Here is a 24,765-nt window from a genome sequence, read left to right on the forward strand (position 1 = left end):
TTCTACAATCTGCATATTGTACACGCGCACATGTCGCGCAAGTTGCAAATACCGCGTGAAAATTCTGAAGTCGATAAACCTTTTTGAACCATGCGTCAGTGTTGCAACTTTCACGACAATACGTACCTACTGCCACCAGTAAAACTACGCAAGTGTAAATCGGTTATTATAATATATATGAATAGGCTGTTAAACACGTTTCTACGTACCTAGATAATAAGTAATATACCATATTGTGTAGGAATTTCACACATTATATTATTTTATACATATTTCTTGACTGAATAATAATCTATTCATGATATTTTAATGTATTAATTTGGTATATAAACGCAAAGTTCACTTATTCGCTTCATAATTGGCCACGATTGAGATTATGCTCCCCCTAAGCAACGCACGACTTTACCACTTGCAAGATACGTCACTGGCAATATGAATTAGTAGCTAAATAGGTAATAATTAATAAATATTTTTGAAAACATAACAATTAAAACTCAAGCAAATAACTATCAATATTCATTATTATTAATAATTGTACCTTTTTCGTAGACTTCCAAAGACTTCTCACGGAATCCTTGGCTCACGGAAACCGGTTGGGAATCACAGGACCAAATTCACAATAATTTAATATTTATATTAGCATTAAAATATTTTATATTATAATATTTTTCTTGCGATAGTTTTGTTCGGGTGTGGAGAAAATTAGAGATGTAGTCTAACAATTCATTCCGACCATGTCTGATCCTAATAGGATCATAATATAGGCCTCCACAGAATAGAGGTTTGTATTAGGTAACAGATTTTGTTTTTACGAGCAATGGATGTCAGCCACTTTAGCACACACAAAATGAAAAACAATATGTGTACTTGCCAGACCCAGGATTCGAACCTGGGACGCACGGCGTGATAGTCCAACGCTTAAGCCGCGCGGCCACAATGGGTGTCAGTCTAACAAAATGACTAATAAATTTACATATCAATGTATTGGACTGGTACACGATGTTTCCCATTTGAATCTCATAACATAACAAATTGGGATACATAAACCGCACGCAAGTATTTGGGTATGTACTCAAAAACCGGTACTGTAATCCCTGTTTATAGCAAATGGGAATTATACTGTGCGAATGTAGTCTGTAAGATAAGTTAAAAAAAATCGCTCACTGACACAAAGGGGACAGAGAGATAGCTGTCAAGACTTCAGAGTTAATTTTAATTATCTCTTATGAGGTCAATTTAAATCGAAATATAAAATAGCGCGGTCGAAATTCTCACGGCCTCGTATATATATGATATTACTACACTTTGTGTACAGGCAACGGTTGTGATTTTAACAGTTACTCCGGTGTCAATGCACTGGGTAGGTGTTTGCACCATTAACGCAAAAATGTTATCATTTTATGGCTATGTATAGTGGCTACTAATGGTAGAATAATTGTATATTATGCATATTCTTTACAATTTACTATAAATAGTTGTGCTACATTAGGTCGAAATATAACTTACATCACTAGACTTCTTCAAAAAAAAAAAAAAAATACCCCCCTGTCTAAATTAAGTTATCATAATCGATCATAAGTTAAGCATAATATGGGCCTCGATGGAGGTTGTACATATCAATAGATTTTTTTGCGAGAAATTGATGTCAGCCATTTTTCTTAACCTAAAATGTCTGGTCCAAACACATGAATTTGCCAGATCACGAGACCCACGAAACGTTACTGCTTGTGCATTCACACCACATTTCAGATGGAGCATATAGATATCATGCGGCGCTCTTCAACAATCACTGTCGCTTGCCAGTATTGCGTATTGGACGCTGAGTTTCGGTTGACCTGAACAACATGCAGGCCGGGTTAAAACTCTTTTGAGGTACCTATGCATAGCATGTAGTCGACGGGCTTCGTAGTCCAGGGGCCCTATGTTAGAACTTGCGAGTGCCAGCTGCCCGGTCGACATGACGTCATATGACATCATTGTGACGTACTACCGGAGTGATAATAGCATTCGAGAAAATAACGCTACTCAGACAGCGGCGCTATTCATTGTCACCATACACATATAGGTGTTTCATCATAATAATATATACGGTGAGCACTGTGCGCTGGGCGGCATGCCTCGAGCGTGTATTGGCTGACGTCACAATTACGTCATGTCGTCTGGTGTCACACGAGTCGATAGTGAGGAAATCGCGGTGCAGTGCGTAAGACGTCGGTCTTTCATCCGGGGGCCTCGAGTTCGATTCGGTGATGTCACAATATCTTTATGTGATTTACTCAACGCTGCGGGGTTTGTAAGTATTTCTCTTATATTACTAAATAGACTACTGTTTCACTACAATAATTAATACTGGCATTGGGCCACATGGCCTATTGTAGTATTATAAATAATATATTATAAAAATATATTATTCTATTATAAAAACGTTGTTTATTCACTACCAATGATAAGAGACTGCACCATGCATGGTTAATCAGTTAGAGAAAGCACACTTGTTAGATGTATTTACGGGAAATAAGAAGATAATCCGACATAACTACTGATGAATAGGTAGGTACACAAAAACCGATGAAATTTCAAAAGCTTACTGATGGTATAAAATTAAGTAATTAATTTGAATTATGTATTTTCTTAAATATAAACGCTAAATATTGAAAATATCCGTTGTTGTGAATGTGTTCCATAACAATATATAATTTAACCCGTAAACCAGACATTTTAAAATACTTATATATTTAAAACACAGACTTAAATACAATATCAGATTTACTACATAATTACTTACATAAATAAATACTTACATAATTGGCTGAATAAATTGTCTTAGTCTAATAAACTGACAAATAAAAATCACGAGATAAATTATTTATTATTTTTAACAACAATTAATATTTATATGTCATTGAATCCCATAGATTTTTTTTTTTTTAATTATCTTATAAATTATTTTGAATAAATGTGCACTTACGTAATTATGTATGCGTAAGCGCTCCTTAAATAGCTTACCAATTTATATGGGCCGCCGCAGACGTCTTGAAATTATGAGAAACAAACTTCATATAAAAAAAGTTTTCGATTCACGCGAACGTAATCCATACAATATGTGAAGCGAAACGAGATGACGCTTATTTTTTTAAACCTTCGAGACATGCCATAAATGGTGCTTATTGAAATAGTGTATAAAAATTATACGACAAATTTCGTTGGGCATATTGAATACATTATTATGTGATTATATTATTTAATATGTCAATATAAAATTAAAAAATATTTTTCTTAAGAAGGTAGGCTTTAAATAATCGCCTAGTATGGAGTCTTCGCCACTGCTGCATACCCAGTATAATATGTCCTGCATATACGATTGTTCTGAAGCTTCGCAAGGTGCCTGATTCGCTATCTTAAAGCAGCACCGTCAAAATGCAATCATCGTGTCGGGCAGTGGAGGGAATAGAAAATTTCATGTAAAAAGAGAGCAACGTATATCAATATAGGTACCCTTGAACAGTAAACGGCAACAAAGAATCTGAATTTTAACAAGGCTTGCTTCCATACTGCAAGTTTATACTGTAAATAATTTAATATAATAAATGTGGCTAAAATACAATAGCGATCATGCAATTTTTAATTAGTCGAACTTACAAGAGACGGAAATATCAAAAGTGCCATAGTGTAATAAAAGCAGTCCACGCTGCAAGTGTCAGCAATTCGAAGGAGGTGAACTGAGAGCACTGCGCGGTCATAACAAAGATCTTATTGGTGTGTTTGTTTGTCTATAAACAAAGTGGGTTAAACGGCTACAAGACGCGGAGAAGTGATAGGTAGCAGTGGCGTAACGCGCGATTAACTGGGCTAAAGGTAAATATTATCATTCTGGTGATTTGGACACGGCAAATTAAATAAATATATACAGGAAGAGTATTATATGATTTAGATCAGTGATGCACAAACCACGGCCCAATATGGCATGTGTTCCGGTCCAAAATAATAAGTATTTACTCACCAAATTTTTCATTGAATACGACAAAATAATTGTAATTTCCTATACACTAAGTTCTATCTTGCAAATACATACGTACGTAATGCAGAGTGGACAATAATTGGAGTAGCTGATATGTAACTATTAAATTGAAAATAAAATAACGTATGTTTTACCCACGTGCGGCCGATGCAAAATTATAAAATGGATAAATTGGCCTTCCATTAAAATATATTGTGCTCCACTGTTTTAGATACTCTATATTTTAGATTGTAATGTAGACAGTACGGTGGCGGGTTAAAGTACGTGGAGGTCTGAGGTACTTGAGCCCCCCTCACGATAAAATAAAATAAAAACCATAAATTCTAACCAATGTAATGTAATGTATGTACAATCTCTTTCTTTCTAAATCATTCTGTACCTAAAAATAATTATTATTGAAATCATTGAGTCATGGACACATAATAAATAATGTAAGTGTTTTAATAGTGATCAAATTGTTGTCAGTGTGTATTTTTCATCGACGAGTGCACATAGTGCCTGAAGATGCCTAAAGGCGAAACCCGGGTCGTCTTACATCAAGTACCTACCCTCGGTCGATAGTATTAATTTTCAAACAGTAATACCGTGCAGTTACGGGAATCCGAAAGAATTCGAAAAAATGTGTGCTTTTATTATGCGTGGCATATTTTTGCTTTCTTCAAATATACTGATGACATGATTTCGGGGTTATGTCACGTAAGTATATCAAAATATCCTATATTATATCAGTGAGCTGTAAAAATAGGATTGATTACGTATATCCTCTGAAAATATTAACATTTGTATTGGGGTGACAATGAAAAACAATATTTTTATGTAGGTATGCAAAATCCATATAAGTATCTAATGATATTATGTGGTGTTTAGTATTTTCAGTATCGATGTACAAAGTTCGTATACAAAAATGTGCTAATGGAATCGCGACCGTATTGAAGTAAAAAGAGGGAATATTATGTACAAGAATATTATTACTTCTCTTTTTCACCGCAGTGAAAAATATAATCTTATTATAATATACAAAAGCACGCCACTGGGAGATAAGTCGGCGTACGTAACTCGGAGAAAGAAGAAATAAGCGGGTCACAGTCACTCACAAAAGAGTAAAAGAGACTCGCCACTCGGAACGCGTGTTAACTTTCTACGACACGATTGTGGATTGTTGTAGGTGTGCGACGTACTTTACTTCCTATTTGTAATATGCCGCGACCTCACCTGTTTCCGAAAATCACATTCAAATCTACACATATATTCGAGGACATTAGATTGAAATTCAAAGCGCCTCGATATTAATCACGTATAAATACCAATAGTTATGTTAATGATAATTTAATTTATTATCATATGAAGAAGCATGGACCGAATGGAAGCAATGCATTGTATGGACAGCATAGCTTGAATCGTGTGGTAGTATCAATGAAAAATAAACATATTTTATCTAAAACGCGAGGAGAAAACAAAAGTCGAGAAAGTTAAGATGAGCAGACATCGCTTAAAAATGCTGGGCACATCTTACACAAGTGCTTTAGTTATTTAAATACCTTAGGGGCGTCCAAGTGAATCGATGAGATAATCAAGTTTAGCGTAGCTGCATGGCATCGAAAGACCAAACAACCGAGAATTGTTGATACAGCAAGGAGACGCTTACATCAACCGGCAATAGTATTAAGAGAGAGAAAAAATATGTGAATCCTGGCGCTTTAAACAGAGACGTAGTTTTTCCTTACCGTCACGTAGTATGCTCCTTAGAAAGTATGATAATAGTTTGACAATGAGTGTACAAAACGAGACATTATTTATTACACATTCATTTTCAGAACGAATGGGAAATTGAGTATATCTTTGTAATGGTGAAAGATGGTTAGTGTTGTTGTTTAACTATCTTCTGCCAAATAAAATGAATTTGTTCAAGTTGGAGAATGGCAATAGAATAGAGTCGTAAAACACTGAGAGATTTGATAATGGATAATAAATAGATCACAGCCCACTCTAAGCTAGATTTGTCAGATATATAACAATACTTTCTCCGATATAATACAAATACCCTACCTACCTGTCGTTACCTAATTTCAGTCAATGCGTTATCGATATCTTTTCGATATTATATCCTACTGAAACTGATATCTATAGCTTTTTAGTATGTCACCTTTATAAGACATACCCACCTGATAACCGAGTAGCGCAGTAACACGCTAGGAGCTTTTATAAGCCCCCCGTGCGACGATGCAACATTTTTACGACGCCTTTATCGTTTTATTTGTAATGGGGGCTGTAAAAATGTAACCTGTTGTTTCAAATAAAAATTCAGTGGTTGCGGCCGAAATATCGACGGATTGATTACCGATAATGATTCCATCCGGGGGTGAGACATGTTTAATATAGATCATGGGTGGCCAACCTTTTCAGCAGCCGGGCCAAATTCTAAAAATGAGATTTCCTACCGGGCCGCACAACTGATTTTTTTTATTACACTAAACAAAAAAGAAATATAATATATTATATATTAATAAAATAAAATAAAACAAAAATGAGAATCAAATATATTTATTAGATTAGACTTTTTTAAATAATAAAAATTAAACAAAATAAGTAATATAAAAATAATAAATTTTAGTGATAAGTTTGATTTTGTGTGGCAGAACTAAGTGCATCAATATCGATACCGGGTGAGGTTGTTCCTCCACGCAAACAGTTTTCCAAATGCACATCAGTGATTCGTGTTCTCACTCGGGATCTGATATGCTTCATCAGGCTAAAAAGCTTTTCACACGTGTAAGTGTTTCCAAATAGCGAAGTCATTATTAGAGCATGTTTGTAAAATGCAGGATATTTCTCCTTGTCCAAATATGTTTTGTAAAACTCTTCCAAACCAACCTGATGGAATTTCTCCTTTAACTGTTCATCGCAACATTTTTCACAATGTTCCATTTGTAAATTTCCCGGTAATAAATTCATTTCTAGGGAGAATGGCGTTGCAAATGCAGCAAAAACCACACCGTGCTTTTTAAAATCTTGATCCAATATCGAATCTCAATTTACGAAATTAGCACATCTAGCGGGAGCATTTAATATTATTTTTATTTTCTCACTGCTCCACGGGCCACAAGTTGACACCCAGCGTGCCGCATCTGGCCCGCGGGCCGCGGGTTGGCCACCCATGATATAGATGAATGAAAATAAGTGACTGGTTTATGTGTGGATTATGTAGTTACTTAATAATATCAAAATATTATTAATATAATTATTGTTACTAGCGATAAGTAGGTACACCTAGGCAAATTTAATATTCACAATGAAGAATTATACGATTTCATTTGAATGACATATAAATAACCCATATGTACTTATACTATTTATATCTATAGACATTGGATCCAGACGAGTGCCATTGATGAGACGGCCTTTGGTTTAGTAAAACAGTTTATCATTACTTTTGTATTCGAGCAGGCGCGCACAAAAGCAAACAGATAGATAGGTACTAATTATTTAGATGAAATGAATATCACTGAAGATAGTTACCTGGATAATTTGGCTGTCAAGTATCTAGACGGGTTGGCCAAACCCATATCGGCATTCTACGACACGCAAGGCATAAATTGGTGCAACGTTTGCTTGACAAAAAAGCGCGGACGGTGCAGATGGACACTAACCACTTGTGAATGCGACAGCTTGTAATATATGTCTGGATATGGGAAATGTACCCGAAAAGTGAAGGGGTTCTCGGTTGATGTGAAGATTAGCCATAATTAGTAGGCGGGGAAATGTGGTAGCCAGTGGTATATGCTAGATTTTGTTAATCCCGCCACCTCCCGCCGCCAAACTAATACATAATAAAATAAATTATGGATATTGTTCCAAATGGACCCCCTTCCAAACAATTTGTCTGTGTATTCGAGACATTTATCTTTAAACCTACTTTGCGTCTTTCATTTACAATTACTTACATGCTCCCGCATCCTGTTATGAATTTATACATATTATAATAATTAGGGCCCGGATTTATATGCCAGTGCATGCTTTGTTAGGGTGTATGCACAGCTATGAGAGTTGCACAGGAATCTGTTTTGAAAGACACAGAATCCAAAAATAAAATTTACTGTACATATAAATGCATATTTTAGAGCTTTTGAATTTATAATTTTAGTTTTTTTAAATTATTTTTTCGAAATATAACTAAGTTAGAAAAGTGTATAGTTTAGATGCACTTGAATTTTAATGCCATCTCCAAGCTGTGGACATTGAGGGGTCGTTTTCCGCATATAAACAAAATACTGTTGGATACCTATGCGGAAAAATTTAACGCCAGAGCATAATATTGAAAAAAAAATATTTTTTTTCGGGCAAAAAACAGAAAATAGTATTTAGGAATAGTTAATTGTGTCGTTTGGTTTACATTGCATTTATTATTAAATTATTTGTACTTGTGAAAAAACTATTTTGAAAACTATAATTGATTAACTTTATATTCATTGTGTTTTTTTGTTCTGCTATCGTATTATGTTGAAAAATTAGATTCTATTAACTAGTTATTCGATTTTTTTGTCATTATTTTTGGGTAAAGTAGGTAGGTACGAGTACCTTTACAATTTTTTTCCCACGAAAAATGTCAATTTTTTAAAGCATATAATCATGTTTTTTGTTGCATATCCGCTCCCTGATAATAATATACACTGCAAAGAAAGTTCATGGGACACCGCAATATGAAAATCAATAGCTTCTTCCGAAAACATACTCCTCATCAAAAATAGGAATGCAGGTTGATTTCAGTTTTGCTAACACTGTCGTCTGATGAATAGTATAACGTAATCACAAAAATCTATTTTAATAAAGGTAAGTATGTACGGTAAGTATTCTGCCATACCTACTTATTTTAGAATTTTAGATGACGCATGTATTTTCGAAACTGCATAATTAGCATTTAAATCTTAAAACTCGTGGCTCGACCGAAGACGAGCTGAATGGCTACATTTTTCGTTTGACATATGATAGTAAGGTGTCAAATTTTATAGAATAAATAATTCTATTATTACACATTTCTTGTTTGCCAAATTAGCAAAATATAAATTCGAAGGCCACACACACATGCAATAATAATATGATTCATGCGTAACCCAGCCATCTACCAATTATTCAGTGTTGCCACATTTTTGTACGTTGACAAAACCCCAGGAGTAAAAAATAGTATTTATAAACATTTTAAATATCAATAATTCTGTCTTAATTAGCGTACAACACACAAAATCAATTAATAAGATAAAAATGCGAAAGCATATACAATCGGAATTGACGCCGGACAGAACTTGAACCAGCATCCATCGAATTCCGGCCAATGTGCTTTACCGATCAAGCTACCTGTGCCTACTTAATTACGACGAAATTTTGATAATTGATTTGAAATGTTTGAATCGAGGTAAGTATCAATAATACGTAGATTTAATAGGTACACAAGAACAATAATACCTTGATTGAAACAAAAAAACGTGTTTATGAATTATGTATACTTAATTACTTATATAAATATATTTCGAATCGAGTAGGTACGCTCTACTCTACTTGTAGTTGATACGTAATTACGTACCTTCAGTGGAAAAACACTTCCACCAAATGATTACGCGTAGTTATTCCCTGATAATCCATTCGACGCGTCCATCTAAATTCAGTCGGTATCAATCGCTCCAGCCACGTGGCTTAGCGGTTAAAACAATTAGCCTGAACGTGACTGTCCCGAGGTCACGTCCGCGCCGCGGCTCTATCCCGTTGGTGGGACTGTGCTGTGCAGCGCTTCGTCCGGGAATAGGGTTGCTTCCTCACCGTGATAGTGGCAATATTTCATTCAATACGCATAACTATTATTGTTTGTATCTACATCCAACGCGGAAATAACCCTGTCGCGTATATACAAGAACGTAGGTAAACCGCAGGAATTCGATATTCATCCGTCTACATTGGGAGATGATATTAGTATTCTTGAATTTTCTTGGTCGTACCCTCATGGCTGAGAATTGTGACAACTTGAAATTCCCTCATCGTCGAAGTGACCAAGACTTTCTACCCCTCTCCATACACTGGTTCTCTTGGGGCAGGGTGGAATCTGCCCCCAGTACACTCCTTTACTCGGTCGCTCTAGCACACTGACGCTCTTCCTGGGTTTTGTATTTGCTGGATGCTATATTAAGGCTATACCTCAGTTAAGGCACGGTCTAAAAAGATCGTGGCTAGGCGATGCGCAGATTGCAGGTCGCGGGTGCAAATGACGCATGCCGACCGAAATATAATTTGTCATATAAATTCAACATGCGTCCATTTAATGTTCTGTGTATTGTTTATTAGTAACAATAATAATATATTCATTGACATGTTTTCTTTTTCAAGTAAATGGGTAACGTTTTTAGTCATCTTTACACGATTTAACAATTAATACCCCCGTCGCCATCACGAAACAAATTGACGTATTGACACCTCGACGTTCGCTCTCAGACTGCCAGCGAGTCCAAAATTTCGTCGCGCCTATAGTTGAAAATTATTTGCCGTTTCACTGAAGTATCGCCTAAGTATCTATCATTTTAACTTTTAAATAGTAATCCGAGATTATTTACATAAAACTCGTCAAATAATTAAAAAATAGGGCACCGTACAATTTTGAAAATACTTTTATTAATTATTAAATACGTATTGTGAATCTTGTTCATGCACAAATAAGTGTGTGGTTATGCGGAAACTGCTCCTAAGTCATTTATAAACTTATTGTTCACTCCATTAATTCTCAACTCAACAGGTCAATAAAATTACGATTATCAAGAGTGTACTTTACTTATTTTCTCTATCATATTTGTCAGTTATGGGAGGTTGAAGTGGTGGTTCCAAGTATTATTGGTTAATATTGTTATGCCACAACCCTACTTGGACGGGAATGTGCATCGCATTCCTGTTCTTTCGATGAGCACTGCTTCAATTCCGGTGCGTTGAGTTATGCGGAGATAGTACCCACTTACTTTACCAACATATACGTAAGCAGACAGGCAAGCATCTCCTGTGAATCTCACAGAGAACGCCGATGATAAGCTTTTCATTAGGTAGTTGAGTTTGCGCAGGTGAGAATGTATACAGCGCATAGATTGGCCGATCAGTTGCGAAACAAATTGTTCAAATGTCATATAGATTATAGATTGCAAATTGCGGTACCTAATTTATTTAAAATCGATATGTTGACAATATTATGACAGTGTCATTTGTTTTCTTTCACAACCCGGATAAAATAAACGATTCACCCGATTTTTTAAATTTTCAATTTACGTTTATATGCGTATGTTCAATACGTACGTCTTTTCTCTGTCTTATATGTTTTCTCTCGTGATTTATAGATAAGTAGTTCAATTATAATGTAATTTAAAATTACAAAAAAATTCACAGGCACCTATGTCGTACATTCATAATAAATTATGATCCATTTAATCATCAGGCGTCAAGTAGAACGAAAGTAAAGAAATACTTGACGCTTTAATTATCGTAGAGATCCAATACCGTCAGAATTATCAGGGATCCCTTACGCCCGTATAGACGGGACACCGGTGTCGCGCTCGTATATAATAAGAGGACTTTGTATTCGAATAAAGGGGCCTTTGTATTATGTTAATGAACATCCCAGAGCTAATGAGTCAATTCGTGTCCGGTACACTTTTCCGTCGGCTGCTACATTCTCAAGCCGCCGATACACTTGTTTTTATTACCGAAGGTAGTTGTATGTTCTAATTTCGCGAAACTATGCGTTGACTCATTAGCTCTGGGGCGGTCATAAACATAATACAAAGGCCGTGTATTCGAATACAAAGGCCTCCTATATTATATCGAGCGCGACACCGGTGTCCCGTCTGAAACGGGCCTTACTTGTACTTCACAGGTTCTTTAATAATTTGTTATTAATCAATTAACATGGAGGTTTAACGATAGGCAATTAACATTGAAAGGAAATGCGAATTAATTTAACTCAAATCTGAAACACGTTTCGTAACACAAACTGCGTCATATCAACAAAACATACGCCCGTTGGAGATTAGATAAACCGAAATATTATCAGGAGACTGTTTCATTAAATATTTCTAGTATTTCGCATATTCTCCTCCAGCGGTATTGTTGTAAATAAATAAATAAAAAAATCCGGATGTTGATTAATTATACAATTTTAGGTCCTGCCGCCCTGCCCTCCAGGTAATACTAAAATTTTGTATTTTAATTTGAAGTCAGTATATCAGTGTAATATGGGTGTAAATAACCAAATAATTACAAGATATAAAGAACTTTTTATATACAACGTTTTTAAATTTTCTGTTGAATCATATAAACTTGACTTGACTAGCTTAAACGATCAAAAAAATTGTATTTGATAGAAATAATACTGAAATGTCATTTTGACACTCATATTGATTTCCATAGTAACGCACGTATATATTAATAATTTAGTTGTTAGGACCTAGCAACCAATAATAGTGGATTGGATTACGGACTTCTTCCAAAATAACTTTTCATACAAAACAGAATTAACTGAAAATGAATTCAATTCTCATTAAAGATGGCTAAAAGTATTAAAAAATGCATTGGCATCGTGTTCTGATATATTCTAAAAGTTTTAAATGTCGGGAAGTTAGTTAAAAATCGATTGCAAGATTTGTACCGGACAAATAAGAATACGAACTAATAAAAACGTTGTAATTTGATGAAGCGCTTCAAATGAAATACTACAAATTTTCTCACCAATACTTAGGCAACATGGAATTGGACAGTGTAATCTCATCTTTCACATTTTTACGTTCAGTTTTCTGAGTATGAATATAAAAATAGCAACGACGAAAGTATCTAAATTCACGTGAATGGATATATTATTGTATAACATAAAAAATTGAATAAGTACACCGGTCAAGAAAAAAACTATCAGATCGCCCCGGCTCCACTACAACACGGACTGTAGCTTTATAGGTAAGTTAAGTAATATTATAGTAATACCGTATAGGTAGGTACATCCACTTCAGAATGTGTGGATGGATAACGCTAGCAACAGAATCGTTACGTGAAACGGTCTCTACTAACTGGTCACTGGAATTAATTCAGAGAGTTGACGAGCGTTAAAAGGTCAGAAGACAAGGACGCTCAAGCGAGTGATAGAATTGAGATCGAATCCCGCCTTCGACACAAGAAATTGATCTGATTAAATATCGTAGAATTTACAAAAAAAACTCTCAAAAGCATTAAATAGTAACGTAGAGTGACTAATTTTGATGCCCCCCCCCCCCTACGACAAAAATATCAATAGAATTTTAATTTTTCAAATAAATTTACACATTCAAACGATTTATTATATTTCCAAATAAATTCATAGACTATACTATAAAAGATCTACACAATATTCACAATTTCTAACTTAATTCGCAATCTCTAAGCAGCGCGTGACATACTTACCCCGCATTGTTTATTGTTACTAAAGCGTCAATTACATTGAGCTTCTTTACGAGCTGTTTGTTGGTGAATTTATAATCTGCCTGTAAAGTCGCCCAGTGTAATCATCGAAATGTTAGCTTGTTCGATGATCACATTGGGCGACTTTACAGGCAGATTATAAATTCGCCAACAAACAGCTCGTAAAGAAGCTCAATGTAATTGACGCATAACTCAGGCACCATTAGCGAGGGGTGCAACATTAGTAAATGCGCTCCCTAAAGAAATATACATTTTGGTACTGTTCGGTTAAAGCGGATACAGCGGAAAACGCATTTTGAAAATAGCCGATAAACTGGATTATTTGTTAGTTTGGGTTAGTTTTGTTTTTGAAACTATATTTTTCTGTATAAAATTGTGTTTTTTTATTTTCAAAAATTATATTTGTCTGTATTAAATTGTACTTAAGTATGTTTTGATTTTATTTCATTTTTTTGTTATTATTATTATTATTATATATTTTTTTCTATATTCTCTTCTTCTCTCTTGTGAGGGAAATGTTTGACTTCTAATGTAAATCTCATGTTGTGTACGTCTTGAATTTAGATTTGTTATGTCCACAATGTTTTGTATTCTTAAATAAATAAACTGTGAAATGTAAATCGATATTTTTAAATCATGAGAAATAAGGATATTTAATTTACATTTAATTAAAATGCGAGCGATTCATAATAATTGCGTTAGTTCAATAATATACCATTACTTGATATGTATTGTTTTGAACCCTTTGTGTTGAAAAACACGTTTTTAATTATTTTTCATAATAAAATATGTACACGCTATCAATAATGATTCGGTTGCGTATCTCGATCGATGGGATATCGTGTGACCAATCAAATGTCGACGGACACCGCGGCACAGGGGACAAAAACACGTGTGGTAATCAGTTCATAACCGGTTTGGTTTGCAAATAAATTGAATAACAGCCAACAAACGGCATAAGAAATATTATTACGTGACGTTAATTTGGCTTCGTAACTTTTTTCGGCACTTCGAGTCGCGTTCAGAAGTCAGACTTGTCGAAAATTTGAAATCAAGAAGATTTAGTACTTGTAGTTCATATTATCCAAAGAATATGGACTCTTGTTAGAAAGAGTCATGTAGGTACATTACATATTATGAATTTTGAAGGTAGTTGAGTAATCATCGAATCAAATTATTGTAAGTAGCCTTCTCTTTTTCCCCCTAGATGTCTTCGTGGATACCTGGCATTTACTATCAAGATTTCTTTAAGGACACAAGCTTGATGCTATGTCACAGGACAAATTGTACCAGCAGATAAAAGTGCCTTATTAAAAAAAAATCAGTGTGTTTACTTATGTACGCGCGTTAGAAGTTATACTTCTTTGGCGTAACAAAACAAAAACAAAACGTGTGATTACCTAGATTCTTCGACTAGCTCTTAATTATCTTGTTAAATTACACACTCAAGAAAGGTTTTTTTTTTAAATAAGTATATCTATTCAGTAGTTTTCTATAAAATATAACGGAAGGCTGAAGAGATACTGTCACTGTTGAATTAAATATTCAATTTGACAAAACACTAAGGGCCCATGGCATAGTCATACGTATTGTACATAAATACGTGGGCTTATGCGTTAGGTACCTACTTGGAATGGGGACGCGTCTAAATAACATTCCATAGTAATTCCCATTCCAAGCAATGGTGAACGCAGTCCACGTATACAAGTATGACTATGACTATGCATACGGTCCTAATCTAACAACAATGTACGGGTCTTATTTTTTTAATTTTATTTATTAAGGAAAACAAAACCGTTACATTGATTATAAATAATGCCTATAAAAATAGATTAGAGAAAAGATATTTCAACCAGCAAAGTTTCCATAATTATACGATATCGTATAAATTATAATATAAGTAGTTAAGCCTAATAAGATAGAAAGTGAGAAAATACGAAAAACATACATTATAAAGATATTACACAAAAAAATGAGAAAGAATATTGAAAATTATAGACAAAAAAGGAACATTTAAAAAAAATATAGGTACCTAGGTAGACATTAAGTACATAATTATATTATGTGTGTTATTATTGAAATTTATACATAATATGAGTACATATTCTAAGATAGAACAGAAATAATTACAAGATAAAAATAACTTTTTATATAGAACGTTTTTAAATTTTCTGTTGAATCATATAAACTTGACTTGACTAGCTTAAACGATCAAAAAAGCTTGTAGTTGATAGAAATAATACTGAAGTGTCATTTTGACATTCATATTGATTTCCATAGTAACGCACATATATATTAATAATTTAGTTGCTAGGACCCCAGACCCCTAGCAACCAATAATAGTGGATTGGATTACGGATTTCTTCCAAAATAACTTTTCATACAAAACAGAATTAACTGAAAATGAATTCAATTCTCATTAAAGATGGCTAAAAGTATTAAAAAATGCATTGGCATCGGTGTTCTGATATATTCTAAAAGTTTCAAATGTCTACACTCTAGCTAGTCGGGAAGTTAGTTAAAAATCGATTGCAAGATTTGTACCGGATAAACAACCACAGGACAAATAAGAATACGACCTAATAAAAACGTTGTAAAATAGAATATGAAAGATTATACACAATTTTGAAGAATGAAACAGGTGAATTATTGAAAGGATCAACGGCGCGAGAAATACATATTGTAATTTAAACAAGAGGGCGGAATAAAGGAGTTCTGTGCATAATTAGAATCACTACGACTGACATGGTATAAAGATAAACTATAAAGCACGGTTTCGCGTAAATCTTGATGGACAATGGAAACCCACCCTTTCGAGTAGGTTTCGCGAGTCAACAAAACCATTGATAATTTTGAAAAGAAAATACTGATTGATGACATAGGAGTCCTAAAACGTTTTCTTAACAATTTGATCCTATTACCCAACTACTTATGCATATTACGACAGATTTTACTAAGAGAGAAGAACGTTTTTCACCAGAAAACAATAATTCTCATGTAAAATCCCTGGCTTATTACAAGAAAATTGACGATTTGCCAAAGTCTTTCGTCGAAAAGCATCGCCATTTTACACGCTCGCTAACCATAATACTGCAATAAAAATTCCTAGACTGCGCATATTCGTATATGCTTACACACACATTGCTGGAAAACATTATTTGATGTCGGTGCCAATTTTATTCACTCGAATAAGCTCAATATACACAAAAAAGTTTAAATAAAAGTTGTATCCGTACTGTGATGGCAACTACACGAACAGACATATTTTTTTTTTAAATAGAACTATCTAAATTCTAAAACAGACGATTTTAGAAAGACATATTCAACGTATACCTATTTGAAAATGGAACGTTTTACTTAGGTAGGTACATCCGGTATATTTGAAAATGGAACGTTCTTACTTACGGTAGTAATCCGAGTCAATCTTTTCGTAACACGAAGTCGAACGAATGCTTACCTAAAAACAGAAACAAAAACAATTAGTAGGTACAAAGGTAAATTTTATTAAAAAATGAAAATGCAAAAATAAAACACTGATATTTGAATTTGTCAATATTGAATAATGAGTAAATAGGTAGGTAGGTTGTTAGCATTGATGAATATTCGTGTAAGACATACATACTTACTAATACTATAAATTATACGTATGCATATTATTTCTTTTCATACTCGTAGTTGGTGGTATAATGGCTTAATATACCTAAATTATTATATAGGTATACTTATATATACGAGCTGAAAAGCCCAAGCGAGGACATACGTCGTACGCAGACAATCTAAATAAATACTAATTTGTTAGGTACATGAATGTACCTACATCAATTATTGAATCAACCGTCAAATCGATGACATTTTCACCTTCCAATATATTTTTTGTCCAACTAATTCCACCGGATTCCGGCGTCCTGGAAGGCCGCTAAATACTATCTATAGATAGAGTGTATACGGCGGAGCTACGGAATGATGGTTTGATCTGTAATAAAGCAAGAAGACGGCGAGGGGCAGGGATTCTTGGAGGTGCCGCGTGGTGTCCATATGCTCCGACTAATGCTTCAAATACACTCTATGACGATCGGTCATATATATGTCGAAAAACCCGTTTCTTATGTTGGCGTCCTGTGTCACAGGGTGTCACAGAGTGTATATATATAGGATATCATAGCTGTCATACAATATGTATGTATACTATGTCGGAATGGCATACATTTGATCATAGACAGTAAAACGCCCTTAGCATATATGTGCCCGATCGTCATATAGTCTATTTGAACCTTACGGGGCGGATATGGCCGAAGAAGAAGAATTCTTCAATGCATAATGCATTTTCAATACGAATGGCAGCTAAACTATATTCATTCGTTTTGTAAATCTGTCACCGAGATCTAACTATAAATAATGTAGGTAACTAGCTATCGCGCGCAGGAAAACTTCATACTTAGCCGTATTTTTCATATGTAGTAATAATACAGGGAAATGTAGAGGGCAGCAAAAGCGTAGGTATAAGAAGATTCTCTTGTCAATGTCTCAAAGTTTATAGTGTTGGGTAGAAAGCCAAAATTACAGACGCGGCAAAATTGCATTCCTGCGATCATGGCAAATGAAGCAGGAAGATGTGCACTTTTTAATTTCTGCGTTGGTGTAATAAAAATAATCGAAATAATTAACGATGGGAAAAAATATTGCCTTCAGATCCAGCTATTGCAGCCATATAAGCTAGGATAATAGTAACATATTACGCTCAGAAGTTTAGTCTCTATGTGACATTTGTTTTACGGGAAAACTGTTCACATTTTCCAATGGATACGACAAAATATTCACCAAAGCTACCTTGCGTTAAAAAAAAATCTAGGGTTTTTCAAAGTCGGTTTCACTGACCTTGGCCGAATTCATATCAGGAATACTAAACTAACGCCGACACATTTTTCTTTAGAATTACCACCTATATTTTAAAGAAGCCTTGATAGTAAATGCAGGGTATACCTACATATAAAAAAATAACTAGAAAAAAAAGAAAAGTACATACTTTGTGGATTTCAAAATTGGAACCTTATACGCACGCGTGCGCTTTCTCATAAAAATATTAGGTCTGCAATCGTGTAATGATAAACTCTCATTGATGAAGTATATAAGTACACTTAAAATGATATAACACTATCATATTATGCTACTTTATCGTATGATAAATTATTCTATTCAGATTATGTACGTGATAGGGATGCCCAGATAACATGAATGGACTATCATTCTAGCACAAAAGAGCGCGGGTTAAGCTGGTTTTTATTGAAACCTTTTTACTGTGGGTTAAGCTGGTTGAGAGGGCTAGTCGTAAAATCGCTGTAACGATGTGGGTTTTCTTCCAGAGCTGTGATCAGTTTCTGACGTCTCGTGGATTTGCGTCGAATGCCTATTTTTACGGCGAGGGAATGGGACGACTGGCCTCCGGACAATTGGACGCCGCACTGTCGTAGACACGTGTAGACGAGGTATTTCAATGAGTTTCTATCTACTACTTAGTAGTTTGAATTCATTTTACTCTTAACATAATGTATTCTTTATCGCGGATTGAAAATTACCATGCCTAAGGCTTTATATTAAATAAAAAACTCTTTTTTCGTTGGAATTTAAACATATGCACGATTAAATCATTGTTTACGTCTGCATATTTACATTCTCAACAACTCTATTAAATCATAATATAATCATTTAAATATAAAAAATAATATTGAATAATAAGTACATATAAGTACCTAACGTCTATTTATTTTCGAATTCCGTGGCGTCCAGTTGTCCGGTGCCAAATCGTCCTAGACCCTTACGGCGAAAAAACATTTTAATTAAGGACCTCATTGGATTTGCAGTAAAAGGTCGATCATTTTACAACGTATGTTACGTCAGTGACCAATTATTATCGTCATCTTTATAGAATATATAATAATGGTTTGGCAATGATACCTCATAGTCACCTCACACTCCGAATGTGTGCGCAAAACTAAACTGTGCACGTGACTAGCTAAGCCTGCGCGCCCATTAAAAATTAAAACCGTCTGTGGTTTCGTTTTTATTTTATATATGCCAGTTATATTTAGTTGGCTTTTACATTTCCTACGGCAAAAGAGTCATCACTCATCAGTCAAGCGCGGGGTTGAAAGCAGCGTTCTGTGGTTCATGTCGGCGCAGACGAAAATACAAAACATACTACCACAAACTTCACAATTTTCTATCGCACGTATGATATAGATTCAAACAATCATTTTATACTCGAGTTAAATTAGTAGTAAGTACACATATTTTTTTAAATTTTTATTACAAATAATTTTTTTTTTGCAGTAGGTATTAGAATATTGAAGTCGACGTGCTCTTGTACTCAAATATGAGATAAACATAAACGTGTGTTAAAGAAAATGTTATGTTTAACATTTACGTTTGCATCATAATATGCATTATGAGTATTGTGACGTAAACGAAATGACGCAGCGAGTGCGGCGCTCGCGCAAAATTTCTACAAGTGGCGCGTAAATCAACGAAAATACAACGTAATCAAATACGCCAGCGCCCACTGGATTTGACGACGCATTTTACGCGCGCGCCGCATGAATCATCGTTTTTTCGCGAATCACCGCTTCTCGGCGATACGAATGAAAGAAAATACAATGGAGTCCATTCATTGAACACAGCGAGCAAAAACACGCTGCGCGAGGCCTCGTCGATCGACGGGCGAAAAGCAATTATTTAATTACAGAGAAGTCATTGTTTTATTTTATTGCGTGTTCAGTTTATCGCTGGTTGAATAATGTCGTCGTAAATTTTAATTACAAGCCCCGAAATAATATAATATTTTTATTGCTTTGTTATGAGAGGCGCTGTAATAATATTTATTTTGTGCTGCTTGGGCCGCTTATAACATAGGTGAAGGGTAATGCGCGGGAAGAGGCGTGTGATTATGGTTATGAATAAACACTGCATTCGCCGACTTCGCGCGCCCGACGCGTTCTGTGGGCACCATCGCTAATGTTGATAATATTTGAGGATACTGACACATATTAAGTAACAGTATTGGTCTATTTTGACTTTTATTAGTTTACTCTATGATGCCATCGTTCCGTTTTCCGATTAAACCACCACAGCTCCTGGGTGCAAATATTGAGTTAAAGTAAATGGGGCAAAAATGTCTTACAACTGCAACATTGTTCTAAATAATTTACGACGAAGTAATTAATACCCAGTACTAATTGTTCCGAGAAATGCAATGGGTATGCTAAAAGCAATATGGATGGTCGAACAAAGAGGCATATATTGTTAATAATAATTATTACACATCCTGGTAGAATGTGCAGCTAACAAAATCACCTTATTTAAATATATTTGAGAGAAAACGTATGAACAATTCTAAATTTGAAAAAAATAGGATTCGTTTATTTTAAGCGGGTCTTGAAAGAAAACAAATGATACTCTCATAACAATTGTTTGACAGATGCTTAGTGCGGTAATAGCATATTGAAAAGTATTAAATGACATTACAATTAATTTGTGTGATAGATTGGTGGTGTCAGATAAGAAACATCTCTGAAAATGTCAATTTCTAAAAGAATATAGGTACCTACTCTATTTTACTTGCATACGTGTTAAAAGAATGTGTTTTATATCCAATAGTTACGTCTGTATTGTGCATTAAAGTTGGACACGTAAACAAAATGCGCATCCAATGTTGGTTATATTTGAGGACACTCAGCGGGCTTTTTGTTCATTGCCTTTTATGGCCTGACTGCTTTTCATTGATAAACAAAATCCGGCATCCAAGTCTTGGTCTATGACGTGGCGACTGGCTTTACATTTGGGTATGTATTATTAATCTCTTTTGTGGACTACCTAGCAGTGGTGAAGGGTGGAGGTAGGCTGTTAAGATCCGATATAAATAGTGCTCACTAAACTTTCTCAGTCAAACGTATTTGCTTTCATTGAAATAAGACTATAATGTGTAGATAGTGTTTGTTAGTTTTTAAAATGCAATCATACCCTGCCTAATGCAAGCCATAGTGGACAATAGTAAAAAAATATTCATTTATCTATAAAATATCTAAGTATTGCCATTAAACCATACAATCATTTTAGATATTTTATGGATAGAATAATACTTTTTATCTATTATGGTTTGATGAAGGGCTAAATATATTTTGAAAAAAATAACCAACACCATCTGTAATATTGTGTATTCTTAATTCAACGAAAACAAATAAGTATGAATGAAAAAGTGTGCACTATTTTTATCGGATCACACATACCTACCTAAACGATTATGGTATGGTTTAGAGAGGGTTTAATTGAATTTTAAAAACCAACCGGCAACTTGTATTTGTAGTTCAATGAAAACAAATAAGTATGACGGATTGAAAGTTTAGTGTGCACTATTTATGTTGAATCTTAACAGCCTACCTCCGCCCTTCGCCACTGCTACATTGGTACATTATATTATAAGATTTTTTAGAGTTTTAGCGTGCCTACCTGGTGGTAAATTATCACTAATCAAAAGTAGTTTAAAAATGAGTAGTGTAGAATTAGAATTACTAACAATACTTCAGTTATCAAAATGTTAAGCCTAAGTTCTCATATACTCACCGTTTCTGAGAACAAAATATTTGAAGAGAACGTACTGAAATCATTCATTTTCAAGCAATTTGTTTGTAGTCGAATGAAAGGGATGTTAAAAATGTGACGTGAATTAGGCATAGGCGCAGTGTTGTCATCTTTTTCTATGCTGATTGTAGTACAAAGGCGTAAAAAATATATAGTACAGGAATATTTTTCATCTTGAATCTTTAAAAATTATAGTATTTTGGTATAGTTGGCGTAAAATTATAGTATTTTACATTTTTCGCAGAATTAAAATTATAGTATTGTACTATAATTATAGTACGGTTGGCATCACTGCATGGGCGTTTAAAAAATCTGACAATGTGTGATAATGAAGGGCGGGGGTGGATGTCAAAAAATACCGAAAATTATGTGACGTCGTTTTATGGTTTACGATGTGGTGTTATAAAACTTATAACAATAATTCTTAGAGATAAATTTATCCATTTGAGCCAATCCTGGGCAGTGAATTATTAATGTCCTATCTGAAGAGACATTAGTGGAATCCGAAATGAGAGTGGCTTTTAACCAAAATGGCCGCACGCGTCTCTCTTTTGTTTTAATCCAAAGTTTCCTTTAATGGCTAAACGTAACAACTACTAAAACCGACACACACACAAAATAAACTACACTTCGCTCCACGGAATGTTTCCAGTCACAATTCGTATCCATTCCTATCTAAAAGTAGGAATATCTCCAATGCAAGCAAACACATAAAATACGCTATCGTTTAACAAAATTACCTAGCTACATATGATGCGGGTAACAATTGTATTACTGCCATTTCATTCAATTCACCATGCAAAAGCCTGAGGAAATGATATACCGCGTAAGTCGCTAGTTTCCCATGAATAAGTTAAAAAAAAAACAAAAACCATAGGTGTCTGTCTACCTGATTTAATTACTTAGGTACTGCTAATTCATGGTGTACTGTAATTAATAAGGTACATGTTAAATTAAATAAAGAAAAACGTAGATACTATTATAGAAGACGAGTAAGCAATCCACATACTGTTTAAACGATTAGAACCGCTTTCATCCGCTCAGAAGAATATTGTCAATAAATATACTCAGTTGACAATAGTTGAATGGTATTTGTCATCATTATCTGTGGCATTACAACCCTTGGTGGGTCTTGGTCTCTTTCAAAAACTTCCTCTATCCTGGACAATCCAGCGCCGCCACTCTCCGGTTGCTTTGACCAAGCATTCTTAAATCTCATGTGGCGCAGTCCTGTCATCTCAATTTCGGCCGTCCAGGTTTTTTTGCCCTCGGGAATTGCGTACATACCCGCGTACAGCTACTCATTATACCTTGACTTCTAAATGGCATTTTCTTGAACAGCCCCAAAGATTCATCTCAAAACTTTTCTCACAGATATGGTACGAGTATTTGTAGTAATATTAAATTCAGGTGATTCAATATATACATAATATATCTACTGTAGACTACAGTGGACAGAGCATAATATGTAGCGTGTTTTCGAAATGGTAAAAATATCACATATACAGTATACCCTCGTTTTTACGTGCCCGGAATTCACGTTTTCCAGGCAATTGCGTGTATTTTTTTCAGTCCCGATGTATTTCAGTACATTTAATATCCGCATTTACGTTTTTCTTTCCCGCGATTTACGTCAGAAATATTCAAAATATGCGAGTTACGCGCACTTGACAATGATTGGGTTGTGACATTCGAACGATTTTTCAATAAAAATTTTAATTGAATGTTGTTTTTTAATAGAACGTTATTTTTTTAGAAACATAAAATTTAAATGTTCTTTTTTTCAATACCCCCCTTTTACATTTTCCCTCCAATTAGGTTTTTTTTTCTTCAGTCCCTTAAAAAACGTAAAATAGGGGTTATACTGTATCTATAATTGTTCAATTTGCAACTAACTTTAAGTTGCTTATATCACCGACCAGAGATGAAATAGATTAAAGGCATCACCGATCACTATTTCATAACAAAAAAACTGTGTAATTCAGCAGAATACGTTGGGCGCATACCTAACTATTCCTCATAAATAAGTCCTTTTTTGTGGAGTATGCTCCTTTTAATGACAAAGAAAATGAACATTTATTTACCTTGGTGAAATATTTTTTTAACATCGATTGGTGAGCAAGTTACTGAAATGCTTCAATGAATGGTCTCTACGTAACCATTATAAAGCGTTCGTTTTTGAAGAGCTGGGTAATCCTTCACCTCGTCGGATGGAGAAATTTCGACGTCTGATAAGTACGATACAGAGAGAGAGCTCAGGTCGAATTAATAAACACGACTTTTCACGTTGTTCAGAGGTGTACGAATGAACTTTGGCTAAAGTGAGTTAGGTAGTTAATTTTGGCAATATGTTTGTTTTGTAGGTACATCAATGATACCGAACTTTGCCCCTCAGGGCAGAGGACTCAATTGGGGGCGCTTAAAGGCAATGGAGCGGGGGGAGAGGGTGGTAGAAGATTTGCCAGGCCACTAAAACAACAGATATATTTTGACAGTTTTTGAGCAGGTATCTTAAGATAGATAAGATTTTCTTCTTTGACGTTGTTTTGTTAATCATAGGTTCTTAGGAGGGTAGGTGCTGAGTAATAAGTACTTAAGGCTATACTTCAGTTAAGGCATGGTCTAAAAAGATCGTGACTAGGCGATGTGCG

At 34.6% G+C, this 24,765-nt stretch overlaps 1 protein-coding gene and 1 long non-coding RNA gene across 3 annotated transcripts in view; both read right to left on the bottom strand.

Moving 5' to 3' along the window:
- Window positions 1-24,765, bottom strand: part of Hers (Histone gene-specific Epigenetic Repressor in late S phase) — a 543,873-nt gene that overhangs the window by 211,854 nt on the left and 307,254 nt on the right. The window lies entirely within an intron of this gene.
- LOC147070860 (uncharacterized) overlaps window positions 1-24,765 on the bottom strand; it is a 68,413-nt gene that overhangs the window by 16,900 nt on the left and 26,748 nt on the right. Inside the window, exon 2 of one of the 2 annotated variants that reach the window (XR_015070906.1) lies at window positions 16,758-16,940. The exons of the other annotated variant lie outside the window; for it this stretch is intronic. This is a non-coding gene — a long non-coding RNA (uncharacterized LOC147070860). Of the gene's footprint in view, window positions 1-16,757; window positions 16,941-24,765 lie in introns of those variants that run through there. 2 annotated transcript variants of the gene reach the window in all.

The sequence above is a fragment of the Rhyacophila brunnea genome, unplaced genomic scaffold (genome assembly GCF_057557595.1).
Source record: "Rhyacophila brunnea isolate RB1 unplaced genomic scaffold, BYU_Rbru_1.0 scaffold_21, whole genome shotgun sequence".
Taxonomy (NCBI): domain Eukaryota; kingdom Metazoa; phylum Arthropoda; class Insecta; order Trichoptera; family Rhyacophilidae; genus Rhyacophila; species Rhyacophila brunnea.